Source organism: Lissotriton helveticus, chromosome 3_2 (genome assembly GCF_964261635.1).
Source record: "Lissotriton helveticus chromosome 3_2, aLisHel1.1, whole genome shotgun sequence".
In the NCBI taxonomy this organism is placed as follows: domain Eukaryota; kingdom Metazoa; phylum Chordata; class Amphibia; order Caudata; family Salamandridae; genus Lissotriton; species Lissotriton helveticus.
Genome location: NC_136062.1, coordinates 203,205,021 through 203,220,427, shown reverse-complemented (window position 1 = coordinate 203,220,427; position 15,407 = coordinate 203,205,021).

Below are 15,407 nucleotides of genomic sequence, written 5' to 3'. Positions count from 1 at the left end.
CAGCACCAGAGACGGATGAGGCAGACCCATAAGAGAGGCAGACCACCATCCACACAGAGCGAGTGAAGGCGGAAGGAGAAAACAATCAACCCCGAGCCACACCCCCAGAGGAGACAAGCAGGGCAGGAAAAAGACGAAACTCCAAGGCACGGAGGAAGAAAAACCAAAAGGTGCGACCATCCAAGGAGGAAGGAACAAAGAAATGAACCACCTCCAGCTGTAAATGGAACACCGAGGAAACCCAGAGAGAAAAGCCGGGCAGAGCCGCAAAACAACCCCATCCAGCAGAAACTACAAAGAAGGGAATGAAAGAAGCAGAGCACCCAACTCACCCAACCGAAGCGTGGAGGTGACGGCCAACAAAAAAGCCACCATTGGGGACAACCGGAACAAACAACCCCCAACAAAGGCACAAAAGGGGCCAACAGCAGACCCCGCAAACCAGTAGGCAAACTCAAGAAGGCACAGCCACAGGGGATACTGGACGCAGAAACCAAAAACTACGCAGAATCCGACTCACCAAAGGAGCAACTACCTCCAAAGAGGCCCCGGGACCCTGATAAGCCTGAACCGCAGCCCAACGAGCAGACAAGGCAGAAGGGGAAAGGTACATAAAAAGCCCATCCTGAGGAAAGACAAGAACAGAAGCCAGATCCACAAACACTGATCCAGACCAAGAGAAGAGCACCAGAAGACAAAAGAGGCCCAATGCGCACAATAGTTCTCCAATGTCGAAGACTGACGCGACAACCGAATGCCACAGGCCACCACAGAAGTACAGCCCAAAGATGCCAACGACAGCCGCCTAAGAGCTAGTCTGCCAGATGCACGCGACAAACACAGGGCAAAGACAGGTGCGGACACAGAAGCGGAGCCAGAGCCAAGAAAAGCCAGTCAAACCCGCCACCCCCGCAGCAGCAGGAGCAGAAATCAAAGGCAGAGAGGCCAAAAAGGAGCAACCAACCACACAGACACCTTCACCACCCACCCCTCCCCCGAATCCACTGCAGCACCCTCAGGAGGAGAGAAATAGGAGGGAAGGCATACAGAAAGCCTAAAGGCAAAGGAAACGAGAGAGCAACCCCAAAGCCTGAGGACAGACCACCACGGAACAAAACCGGGGGAGAAGAGCGCCGTGAGGGGAAGCAAAAAAGACTGAACCAGAGGGCCTCGAACCGAAGACAAAGACCCCAGAATAGGGGAACAGGCTGACGGCATAAAACAGAGGACGGGAGGATGTGGCCCAAGCTGCCCGCAGGAAAACTAAACACCCCTAAACACAAACAGCCCTCAATGCCAACAAATGAGAGTTCGCCCATACACAAATCACGGAAGACAGCAGGCACAGAGAAGCGCTTCTGGATCCCCCATGAAGGCGCATGTAACAACAAACCACCTGAAAACCGGTACAAACCAAAAAACTTGTTGGCCACCAAGGACCCCAATGTGGCCCCTCCAACCCCAAGGCCAGGAGTCCGAGGCCAACAAGAGGAGAGAAGGAAGCAGAAAACGCACCCCCTACACCAGGTCGGGAGAGCAAAGCCGCGAGGCCAAAGAAGGAACCAGAACAGGGGAGAGAGGAGCCACAGCCATGCAACCCGCATGGGAAGGAAGTCAAGGAGTCAACAGAAGAACCCCCAAGGACTGGAGTTGCAGGCGAGCTCAAGGAACCACAACCGTGGTGGCAGCCACCAACCCCCAGATCTGCAACCAACCCAAGCCGGGGCAGAAGGGCGACCCAGCAGGACCCGCAGAAGAGCCAACAGGGTAGAGAGAGAGCTGGGAGGAGAAAAACAACCCCTGCAAAGCGACAGACAGGCCTGCGAGAAAACAAAGACCCGGAACTGGAACCAGATGAGAAAGGCCAGATCCAACATGAACCCCACAACCTGGAACAAGGCCATCGGCACCACGACCACCAGAAGACCCTCAAGGAGGGTGGAAGCAGAAACCAGGCAAAAGCAAAATAGGGAAACAGAGTAGAAACCCAGACTCAGCAAAAATCCAACACAGTGGAAAAAAACGGGGAGCAGTAGAGAGGCCGAAAAGGCAACAACAGAAACCTGTAATCAATCAATCAATCAATCAAACCATTTATAGAGCGCGCTACTCACCCGTGAGGGTCTCAAGGCGCTGAAGAGGGGGGGGGGTGCTACTACTGCTCGAAGAGCCAGGTCTTGAGGTGTTTCCTGAAGGAGAGATGGTCCTGGGTAGTTCGTAGGTGTGCGGGGAGGGAGTTCCATGATTTGGCCGCCAGGTAGGAGAATGATATTCCTCCGGTGGTGGTTCTGCGAATCCGTGGGACGGTGGCGAGGGCGAGGCTGGCAGAGCAGAGCTGGTGGGTGGGCGTGTAGAACGAGAGGCGGCTGTTGAGGTATTCGGGGCCCATGTCGTGGAGTGCTTTGTGTGTGTGGGTGAGGACCCTGAATGTGATCCTCTTGTTGATGGGGAGCCTGTGCAGGTTTCTCAGGTGGGTGGGTATGTGGCTATGGTGAGGGATGTCGAGGATGAGTCGTGCGGAGGTGTTCTGTATGCATTGTAGTCGTTTCTGGAGTTTGGCGGTGGTTCCTGCGTATAGGGTGTTTCCGTAGTCCAGTCGGCTTGTGACGAGGGCCTGGGTGACCATCTTTCTGGTTTCAGTGGGGATCCACCGGAAGATCTTACGGAGCATGCGTAGGGTGTTGAAGCATGATGACGAGACGGCGTTGACTTGCTTGGTCATCGTGAGGAAGGGGTCCAGGATGAATCCTAGGTTGCGTGCGTGATCCGAGGGTGTCTGTGCGTGCCCAGCGCCGTGGGCCACCAGGAGTCATCCCAGGCGGAAGGGGATTGTCCGGGGTGGAGGAGCTCTGTCTTGTCTGAGTTCAGCTTCAGGCAGCTGAGCTTCATCCATTCTGCGATGTCTTTCATTCCTTCCTGTAGGTTGGTTTTGGCGGTGGCTGGGTCTTTGGTGAGGGAGAGTATCAGCTGGGTGTCGTCGGCGTAGGAGATGATGTTGAAGTTGTGTTTGCGTGCGATGGCGGCGAGGGGGCTCATGTAGATATTGTAGAGGGTTGGGCTGAGCGAGGATCCTTGGGGTACGCAGCAGGTGATCTTGGTGGCTTCTGAGCGGAAGGGAGGGAGGCGGACTCTCTGGGTTCTGTCGGAGAGTGATCCAGTCCAGGGCCTTTCCTTGGATCCCAGTGGTGAAGAGGCGGGTTATTAGGGTGCGTGGCATATGGTATCGAAGGCTGCCGAGAGGTCCAGGAGGATGAGGGCGGTTGTTTCTCTGTTGTCCATCAGGGTCCTGATGTCGTCGGTGACTGCGATGAGAGCGGTTTCGGTGCTGTGGTTGGCTCGTAATCCGGACTGGGATGGGTCGAGCGAGTTGTTTGCCTCGAGGAAAGCAGTCAGCTGCTTATTGACGGTATTCTCGATGACTTTGGCCGGGAAGGAAAGAAGAGAGATGGGGCGGAAGTTCTTCAGGTCATTGGGGTCCACTGTGGGTTTCTTCAGAAGGGCGTTGATTTCTGCGTGCTTCCAGCTCTCGGGGAAGGTGGCTGATGTGAACGAGCTGTTTATGATGTTCCGGAGATGGGGTGTGATGATGGTGTCGGCTTTGTTGAAGATGTGATGGGGGCAAGGGTCCAAGGGGGAGCTGGAGTGGATGAATTTCATGATGTTGGTGGTGTCTTCAGAGCTGATGGGGGTCCAGGCGCTGAGGGTGGTGGTGGGGGTCGCTGGTTCGGTGACTGGAGGCAGGGTCTGGGGTCCGAAGCTGTCGTGTATATCTGCGATCTTTCGGTGGAAGAACGTGGCGAGGGAGTTGCAGAGTTCTTGTGATGGTGTGATGTCGTTGTTGCTGGCACTGGGGTTGGAGAGCTCTTTGACGATGTTGAAGAGTTCCTTGCTGTTGTGGGTGTTGTTGTCTAGTCGCTCTTTGAATGATGTCCTTTTGGTGGAGCGGATCAGCTGGTGGTGTAATGGAACACGTCCACCGCAAACCGTAGGAACCGATGACCCGCCGGAGGGACGGGAACGGGAAAACAGGTGACTTCCGAATCCAGGGAAGCCAAAAATTGCCCACCAGGATAAGGGGAACGACAGACTGCAAATATCATCCAAAATGACCAATAAGTACAAAGCCTGGGAACCCAGAATCGAGTGGAAGGAATCAACGGGCACCAGAACCAGGATCAGAAAGGAACAGAACCCCAGGTTCAGTACCACCACTGGAACCAGCACCATAGTGCTCGGTGAAAAAAACAGATCAATGCCAGAGAACATGGCAAATCATACAGATCACACAGGGCCCATGGACAACGGGGTAACCCGAAAACAGTCCAAAAGGTGGGCGGCCCCAGAACAGAATCTGGTAACCAAGACCGTTGACCGACAGGCCCCACCAGTCGAAAATCAGACCTGACCAACGTACCAGGAACAAAGGCAAGCCCCCAAATAAGCAACAGTGCCAGCAATGCAGACAGGCACTCACAACCAGTCAAACACCAGGACTGGAACACACAAAAACTCAAGGAAGAGACCGCAACCATAACCACCAGGCCACGGTGACTCCACCAGGGCATGACACTAAGTGACCAACAACCAGGGGCAGCCACAGGTGCAGTAGAGGCTGGGAACCAATGGAACTCAGTCCACCGACCACGAGCCCGACCATGAAAGGGCCGAGAAAAAGACAGAGTACTCAGAAACTCCAGAACATGGAAAAAGACAAGTACCCTTGCAGAAACTGCCTCCAGAGAAAGCCAAAGAAGCCCAGGACCCACAAAAAGGCAGATAATTGACCAAGGAGACTGAGCAGTGCCAAGGCACCAAGCGTGGTCCAGAGAAACCTCCTACCAGCCACCGCCGCTCTGGCAGCCGAGGAGAAGGCCCACAAGGTACCAAAAGTCACATCCAAGAGGAATAGTTCCAAGACCTCCATCTTAGCCAACACAGGACTAGGGTTCCCCTGAACCTGAAACAATCAAACAACTTCTCAAATCCCACAGAAGGACCTGTGAGCCATAGGCCGCAGTAGTACCAGCACGCACCCAAAAATTAGAAGCCTTAGATGACAAAGAAGATTTGACTTTGGGTACTCGAGGAAACAAGGTGTCAAAGTCCGCCAGGCGATACGCTACCCCAGAAAGCGGGGAATACCCTGCATATTAACCTCAAGCCATTCCTTAGACAGCATATCCCTCAGGACAGCAAGGAAGGGAAGGCCATCCACCACAGAGGAACAATACAGGAAGTAAAACCCCTCACCCGAAAATGAGTTAGGGCCAAAACGAAGTACCTCCTAGTATGGGCCAGCATGTCCGAAGGAAGCTTGCCTTGGACGTACTTCCCTTAGGGGAATTGTCCATGTCCTCCACATCATCTGCAGGCACTAGCAGACTGGACATGCAAATCAGCCCTAGAAACCAGCAAAACGTCAACCTCTTGCAGGTCCTCGACATAATGCAGCTCCGACATCGCTAATGCTGGCACCGGAGAAGAAGGCCCAGCACTCACGGCCAGAGGAAAAAGGAGTAAACCACACGGAAAAACTCCAAACACAAAAAAAAAAGTGCCCAGCAACTCCCATGACAAACTGCTCCCAATCAACCAAGTCTCGTGACAAGATCAGCAAAAAGAGCAGCCCTGCAGCCTCCACCCACAGCCATAGACATACAACATGGCCGCGTGCGGCCGGACGCTGCTTGAAATCCCCAGCGCCGGAACAACACGGGCCAGGACATCAGGAAAGCTCCCCGCCCCAGCCCAGCATATGCGCTGTGACCCAGGAGCAGGAGCGCGGCCGACCGGAGCACCGGAACGGCCGCGCAGAAACAAAACACGAAAGTTCAAAATAAACAGCACAATGAAAGACCTTCAACAAAGTAGGTTTTGTTTTTTAAAAACTCACAGCACGCAACTCATACGGCAGAAAACCGGAAACAGTGAACAGGATACACGGAGTACCATCGTTCCGACCGCTGTCGGAGCAAGAAAAAAACAGGCATGGCGGTGGTTGGGAGGGGTTTATAGGAACTTTGACTTTTGGTTTCTGGCGTTTTGATTGGCTGGTTGGAGGCAGGACTGCCTCACTTTGTAAGGACTGGGAAGAGGAGGACCCATGAGGGTGTAATATGTGAACACCCTTCACTTATAGCGGAATGAAAGGGCTTCCATCACCGTCAGCGTACAGGATTGGTCAGTGTGCAGCAATCAGCTTATGCAATAGACTCGCAGCACAAAAATCCTTGTTGCCAAAGTCATTATTTTTTAAAGCTATTTGAAAAAGTCCTCAGGAAGGTTTTACAGCAGCATGTATAATGTTTTGCTGTATAAAGCTAGTAAGATCAATACCTGTATTTTAAGGATTTTCATATTTAATGTCAAAATGAAATTTTTCTTATATTTTCTTTAGAGCACGATTGACTAAGGTCAGTTAAATAAAAATTTCCAGAGATGTGAAATGTGGAGAGAGGGAAGAAGGACTTTAAACCATTGCAGTTGGACAAAACAACGAAAATGCAGATTGCATAGAGAGCTTTTGCTTGATTTTGTATACCATATTTATTTATATTGCCTGGAAGACATCTGGTTTGGAAGGTATGAGAGCAGTCAGAAGGTATAGATATTTTACACAAGGGTACGAGGAAAGGTCTATTGGGACGGTCTTTAAAGAGGCTACTGGGGGCACACAATGATGGAGGGGCACAGAAGTGAAGTATCTTCCTGCCAAGCCTCTAAAACTACAGGAGGTATGCACTCATGAAAAGCCAGCTATTGGCTTCTCTGGAGTGTCACCATAATAAATGCAGAACATATGGCATTTCAGTATATTCAATGCAATCAAAATATTACAGTTCAGATGTTACCAGAAATATGCACATAATGTAACCTTCATTAGAATCTAAAATATGCAGTGATTTTAACTTGCACTTGTTTGTATCAGCCAAGCATTAAGCAAGGGGAGTTGAGGGAGAAATCAGTACCGTTTTGGAGCTTTGTTAGGGGAAACATTGAGGTGATAGTATATGATTGTACCCTTGCTGATGCTATGACTTGTAATGATAGGAAGGGTAGGGGGGACGCACAGGAGTCAGCAGTGGGCTTGCAGCACTAGTTGAGCAACCCACACAAACAGCCCTTCCAAGGTAACTCAGACGTGCCACTGCAGGGTCTGAGTGACGTTTGTAACTGCCATGTCGACTTGGCAAGTGCACCCACTTGCCAGGCCCTACCCTTCCCTTTTCACCCCTGAGGTAGGCCCTATTTACCCCTGAGTGCATGGTGCAGTGTATGTGAAAGGTAGGACATGCCCTGATGCATGTGGCATGTCCTGATAGTGAAATACTGCCAATTTCGTTTTTCACAATTGAAAGGCTATATGGCCCATAGGAAAGCATGGAAGTTAATTTATAACATCTTATAAATATAACTTCCCATTGGGACCAGATAGAAAATAAAGTTTAATATACCTGAACTCAGAAGCTAAAGATATTTTTATATTCTGTGTTTGAAAATATCACTTTTAGAAAGAAGTTATTTTCTTGCTTAGCCATTCAGTGTGCCTCTGCTGGGATGTGGATTGACTGTTTGGCTTTGGGGATGTACAGTGGTTCCAGAGAGTCTGATGGGTCAGGGCTGGGCTGAATAGGCCTGGGATTCATTAAGAGTAGTAGGGGGAGATTTCCTTGCACCTGAATGGGCCTGACGTGCCTTCCACAATGATGTCTCCACCCCTGCCAGGAAGTTGGGCCACAGAGGACAGAACTGGTTTGGACTGAGCACAGATACTTTCCGCCTGAGAGGACAAAGGAATTTGTAGTGTAAATATTGGGGCCCAGAACTTTAGAACTCTTTTGGAACCAAGAAGACTGCCAAGAAAAAGAGTTGGGGAAGCTTTGAGGAGAGACTACCACTTTGGTGTGTGCTTTGCTGTGTGGGTCTGCAGTGGCTGCTTCTGTCTTGGGCACTGAAAGGACTGGACTGAACTTTCTGCAACTTCCTTTTTGTGAGTTTCTCCAAGGGCTTGATGTAGAGCTTGCACCCTGTTCAAGAAGTCTCAGAAACACCATAGACTTCAAGTTCTTCTGCCATCAGCACTGGGCACTGTGTGTTTTGTGCTGCAACAGAATAAGAAGCAACCTGACGCCATCTACGACGCCGTTGCCGCCTCCGTGTCCTGAAGGCACCACAGAGGGAACTTCCGCAATGCCGCACTGCAAAGCTGGTCTCACCGACGACACCACCCACCACCGTCACCGAGCTGCTCCTTGCACTGCGAACTGTGGTCACCGCACTCCTCAGCGCCTCGCTTCACACCATCACCTTGGTAGCCCCGACAACGATATTCCACGTCGACATCGATGTCGCTGCTTGCACCGTGGTTTGAGGGCACCACTCGTAAGTTACACAACACACCATCCTCATCCCGCACTGCAGCCTTGGCCAAGGGGAAAATGTCTCTTGTATAGATTGAATAGTGAATTGGGAGGTTTTTATACAGTGGAATGGATTAGAGTTGTTCCATTTAAAACTATAATTTGGAAATTGTCTATAAAATGATGCCCTCAGCATCAAGTGGTTTATTTGGATTTGGGCAACAAATTGAGCGAATGTCCCTTTCCTTGATATAGATATTGTTTTATTATTTTAAGGCACTTTTTGGCCCACATAAAGTCTACAAAAGAGACTCCATTTGAACTAGGTGACTTGAGGTGAAACTGTTGAGTTCCCCTTTGAATGGCAAGAAAAATCAGTTTAATGCTTCAAGGCAACTACTAGCTAGATCACACATGGACTTGGCAGAATCAGATTGAGCCCCCTTGTATGGCTTTATACTTAATTTTATCTATACTTATTTTTTATGTACATGCCCATTGCATAGATGATTTTATATTCAGCGGATTATTGTGGAGCCCCTAGACAACAGATTTGGGGTCCCATTAATAAAGGAGTAATGCATGTTTAGCGGCGCCCTGAAACTCTTGGTGGGTAATTCACTATTATTTGATTCAACTAATTCAATTAATTTCAATATTAGTAGTAGTTTGAATCCCTTAGGGGCAGTATGTCAGTGTTTTGAATGAGGATCAGGATGGATAATTCTTGAGTAATGAACCTAATTTCTAATATCACCATGTGATATACATTCATATATAGTGAAGAATTCTAGTGGATGCAGATTACATTATTGATTACTATAGCTTACTTATTTGGTTGATTATGTGCAATCTTTATTTCTGTTTTAAAATGCATTCGCCTATATGTTGTGTGATATGTTTTTATTAGTGGGAAACATCTAATACTTTCCTGAAGCAGGTGGTTTGGATCGACAAAAACCCACAGAATTGCGTTGAAGCAAGTTGTGTGACAATAAATCGACCTTTACTTTGATGGAAACAAGAAAATTTGTTTTGTCATAGTGCATCTTGATCAATCAATGATTAGGTTCACGATTAGTGTAGTTTTAATGACAAGAATGAATGTCTAATGTAATCTCCCTTTTAACAAAATTGTTTTTATTGTTGTGGTTAGGTCATTGATAAATGTAGTGAATGTTTTTATGTTTCAAAAGATTCCATTAAACCTTTTTGATGAATTACGAAGAAGAAAGAAATGGTTTTTTGGACTTAAAAAAAGTTCTTGTAGAAGTATTTATGATTAGAACGTTGTACCTTTGTTCACAATTTTCATTTTGCACATATTTATTAAAGCATTGATTGGTTTGAATGAAATCCCATATATCATAATAAAAATACTTATTTTGCATACCACTCAGTAATACCCTGGTGATTTTGATGAAATTGGTTCAAGTGTTTGTTTGGTTGGAATATTTGTGTTTATTGAAGCTGCAAATTGAGTGCCATGTTTGAAGTGCACCCAAAAGAAAATTCTTTACTTGACTAATTGTCATCCTGGTGCCCTGTCCCTTTGGGTCCCTCTCTTACTTTTCTAACTGCTGGCGCCATCGACTCCAGTTCATTAGCCGACGACAGCGTGTCAGCAACAACGACGACCCTGCTTGCACTGTGACCCGCCAGCACCGGGACGAGCACAGCATCACTTCGCGCCGCAGCCCTGGTCTCACCGATGCCGCTGGACAACTATTACCGAGCCGCTGCCTGCACCGCTACCTGAGGGCACCACACGCCGCACCTCTGCACTGCTCACCCCAGCCCTGACGCCAGCACTCCCAACTTCAACCGTGAGGAGTTCGATCTGCAACGCGAATGACTTGAAGGGCCCGACGACTCCTGCACCGACCTACTGAACCAACACCTGCAGACGCCGGCCTTTCGGGGCTCATTAAGAGGTCGCCGACGCCCTGCACTTCTAAAGGTACTGTTTTGCAAGTCTTTCTGAAACCGTAGCTGTCCCGTGACGTTGCGGTCAGTCAGAGCTGTTCCAATTTGTTGTTCATGACGCTGTGATAGACCCAGACGGAGCTATTGACTTAAAGGAACTATATTTCAAGTCTCTCTTGATGACTGGAGATTTCTAAGTACTGTATTGTGGACTTTCATCATTTTGGTCTTGTTTGAGTATATACAAATATTGGACATTTTTCTAAACTGGTGTGGTGTCCTTTTGTAGTGCTTTCACTTTATTACTGTTGGTTATGTGCACATGCTTTACATACTGCCTCTAAGAAAAGCCTGACTCCTCACGCCAAGCTACCAAGGGGGTGAGCAAGGGTTATTTTAGGAGTGTAACTCGTGTATCCTGTCTAGAAGGAAGGGTCCCTTCTTGGACAAAGGTGCAAACTCCTGCCAGCTAGAGACTCCCATTTCTAACAATTACTGAGACACTGACTCAATACTCTGCAGAAAATAAATTGGGGGAGTGAAGGGAGGAGAGTAATGGACTGGGAAGCCATGAAGGTGGTACTATGGGGGAAATGCCTGAAAACCACATAGGGGTTAAGGAGCAATTGGAGGGCAGCCTAGATAGCCATGAGCATGAATATGATGCAATCAAAAAGGAGTTTCTGGAAGACCCTGTTAAACTCTCTCAATGGCGGCAAATAAAAACGGAACTCCTAGAGGATTGGAGTAGTCTGGAAATATTGGTACACAAGACTTAGCATCAGAGGCTACATGCGGGGGAGCACTGCTCACTCAGCTGATCGGGCAGACCCCGCTATTATCTGTAAAGGATCACAGGGGAAAACTAGTCTGCACACAACTGGCCATCATCAACACGTTTGTGTCCCATCTTTGCAAAATATATCAAAAACACAGCTCAGAAATGAAGTGGAAGAGGGGCAGCAATATTTGATGGGAGTACAGATGAACAGATTTGCAGAGGAGGTCTGGAGGCGGGCGGAGGCACCACTAGCTAGAAAAGAGTTACTAGCGGCAATATACAGCCTCATAGCTGCAGAGTTGCTGGAAGGGGGCGGGCTGCAAGCAGAAGTTTGCCAAAGACAGCAGGAGTACTTGCTGAAACTTTTAGAGGTATGCAATGAAGCCATCTCAAGGAGATGCCTATCAGAATCGATGCATGAGACCTTGGTGGTAATGCTACCTAAAATGGGAAAGGACCCAATGGAGACTTCCTCATAATCGCCACTATCTAAATTGAACATAGGTGTCAAAATACTTAGTAGGTGCTGGTGATGGGCCTTCTCCACCATCACCCATCCCTGATACACACACAACGAAATACACTCAGTAACCTAAGACGTCTAGCACACGTCTACCAGGCCCGCATCTGGAGGATGACGCCTATGCCCTGTCATTCCTAGATAACAAAGCGATACAAAAGGGGATGATGGACGGAGCGTTTGAGCAAATCAAACACTCACCCCCAGTCAACTGATTTGGGTTTAATCCATCACCATTCTTTAGCTCACTCAGCCACCCCAGTTCAGACATGGCAATATGCAAATCAGTCTGACCCTGTGCCTCATGGGAACAGTCCAGCCCGAACTGCCAAGCCATGTCTTCCCTGGACCGGAAACAAGCATCCTGGGACCGGTTTCGGATTCATAATCCTCATCAGCCAGGCTATCTTGAATCCAGTGGCCAAGTGAGCAAGGGACTCACGTCTGAGCATACCCTGCCACACTTAGGGCGAACAAAGCAATACAAAAGGGGATGATGGACGGAGCGTTTGAGCAAATCAAACACTCACCCCCAGTCAACTGATCTGGGTTTAATCCATCACCATTCTTTAGCTCACTCAGCCACCCCAGTTCAGACATGGCAATATGCAAATCAGTCTGACCCTGTGCCTCATGGGAACAGTCCAGCCCGAACTGCCAAGCCATGTCTTCCCTGGACCAGAAACAAGCATCCTGGGACCGGTTTCGGATTCATAATCCTCATCAGCCAGGCTATCTTGAATCCAGTGGCCAAGTGAGCAAGGGACTCACGTCTGAGCATACCCTGCCACACTTAGGGCGAACAAAGCGATACAAAAGGGGATGATGGACGGAGCGTTTGAGCAAATCAAACACTCAGCCCCAGTCAACTGATCTCTGTTTAATCCATCACCATTCTTTAGCTCACTCAGCCACCCCAGTTCAGACATGGCAATATGCCAATCAGTCTGACCCTGTGCCTCATGGGAACAGTCCAGCCCGAACTGCCAAGCCATGTCTTCCCTGGACCAGAAACAAGCATCCTGGGACCGGTTTCGGATTCATAATCCTCATCAGCCAGGCTATCTTGAATCCAGTGGCCAAGTGAGTAAGGGACTCACGTCTGAGCATACCCTGCCACACTTAGGGTGAACAAAGCGATACAAAAGGGAATGATGGGCGGAGCGTTTGAGCAAATCAAACACCCTGCCCCAGTCAACTGATCTCTGTTTAATCCATCACCATTCTTTAGCTCACTCAGCCACCCCAGTTCAGACATGGCAATATGCAAATCAGTCTGACCCTGTGCCTCATGGGAACAGTCCAGCCTGAACTGCCAAGCCATGTCTTCCCTGGACCGGAAACAACCTTCCTGGGACGGGTTTCGGATTCATAATCCTCATCAGCCAGGCTATCTTGAATCCAGTGGCCAAGTGAGCAAGGGACTCACGTCTGAGCATACCCTGCCACACTTAGGGCGAACAAAGCAATACAAAAGGGGTTGATGGACAGAGCGTTTGAGCAAATCAAACACTCACCCCCAGTCAACTGATCTGGGTTTAATCCATCACCATTCTTTAGCTCACTCAGCCACCCCAGTTCAGACATGGCAATATGCAAATCAGTCTGACCCTGTGCCTCATGGGAACAGTCCAGCCCGAACTGCCAAGCCATGTCTTCCCTGGACCGGAAACAATCATCCTGGGACCGGTTTCGGATTCATAATCCTCATCAGCCAGGCTATCTTGAATCCAGTGGCCAAGTGAGCAAGGGACTCACGTCTGAGCATACCCTGCCACACTTAGGGCGAACAAAGCGATACAAAAGGGGATGATGGACGGAGCGTTTGAGCAAATCAAACACTCAGCCCCAGTCAACTGATCTCTGTTTAATCCATCACCATTCTTTAGCTCACTCAGCCACCCCAGTTCAGACATGGCAATATGCCAATCAGTCTGACCCTGTGCCTCATGGGAACAGTCCAGCCCGAACTGCCAAGCCATGTCTTCCCTGGACCAGAAACAAGCATCCTGGGACCGGTTTCGGATTCATAATCCTCATCAGCCAGGCTATCTTGAATCCAGTGGCCAAGTGAGTAAGGGACTCACGTCTGAGCATACCCTGCCACACTTAGGGCGAACAAAGCGATACAAAAGGGAATGATGGGCGGAGCGTTTGAGCAAATCAAACACTCTGCCCCAGTCAACTGATCTCTGTTTAATCCATCACCATTCTTTAGCTCACTCAGCCACCCCAGTTCAGACATGGCAATATGCAAATCAGTCTGACCCTGTGCCTCATGGGAACAGTCCAGCCTGAACTGCCAAGCCATGTCTTCCCTGGACCGGAAACAACCTTCCTGGGACGGGTTTCGGATTCATAATCCTCATCAGCCAGGCTATCTTGAATCCAGTGGCCAAGTGAGCAAGGGACTCACGTCTGAGCATACCCTGCCACACTTAGGGCGAACAAAGCAATACAAAAGGGGTTGATGGACAGAGCGTTTGAGCAAATCAAACACTCACCCCCAGTCAACTGATCTGGGTTTAATCCATCACCATTCTTTAGCTCACTCAGCCACCCCAGTTCAGACATGGCAATATGCAAATCAGTCTGACCCTGTGCCTCATGGGAACAGTCCAGCCTGTACTGCCAAGCCATGTCTTCCCTGGACCGGAAACAATCATCCTGGGACTGGTTTCGGATTCATAATCCTCATCAGCCAGGCTATCTTGAATCCAGTGGCCAAGTGAGCAAGGGACTCACGTCTGAGCATACCCTGCCACACTTAGGGCGAACAAAGCAATACAAAAGGGGATGATGGACGGAGCGTTTGAGCAAATCAAACACTCACCCCCAGTCAACTGATCTGGGTTTAATCCATCACCATTCTTTTGCTCACTCAGCCACCCCAGTTCAGACATGGCAATATGCAAATCAGTCTGACCCTGTGCCTCATGGGAACAGTCCAGCCCGAACTGCCAAGCCATGTCTTCCCTGGACCGGAAATAAGCATCCTGGGACCGGTTTCGGATACATAATCCTCATCAGCCAGGCTATCTTGCATCAAGTGGCCAAGTGAGCAAGGGACTCACGTCTGAGCATACCCTGCCACACTTAGGGCGAACAAAGCGATACAAAAGGGGATGATGGACGGAGCGTTTGAGCAAATCAAACACTCACCCCCAGTCAACTGATCTGGGTTTAATCCATCACCATTCTTTAGCTCACTCAGCCACCCCAGTTCAGACATGGCAATATGCCAATCAGTCTGACCCTGTGCCTCATGGGAACAGTCCAGCCCGAACTGCCAAGCCATGTCTTCCCTGGACCAGAAACAAGCATCCTGGGACCGGTTTCGGATTCATAATCCTCATCAGCCAGGCTATCTTGAATCCAGTGGCCAAGTGAGTAAGGGACTCACGTCTGAGCATACCCTGCCACACTTAGGGCGAACAAAGCGATACAAAAGGGAATGATGGGCGGAGCGTTTGAGCAAATCAAACACTCTGCCCCAGTCAACTGATCTCTGTTTAATCCATCACCATTCTTTAGCTCACTCAGCCACCCCAGTTCAGACATGGCAATATGCAAATCAGTCTGACCCTGTGCCTCATGGGAACAGTCCAGCCTGAACTGCCAAGCCATGTCTTCCCTGGACCGGAAACAACCTTCCTGGGACGGGTTTCAGATTCATAATCCTCATCAGCCAGGCTATCTTGAATCCAGTGGCCAAGTGAGCAAGGGACTCACGTCTGAGCATACCCTGCCACACTTAGGGCGAACAAAGCAATACAAAAGGGGTTGATGGACAGAGCGTTTGAGCAAATCAAACACTCAC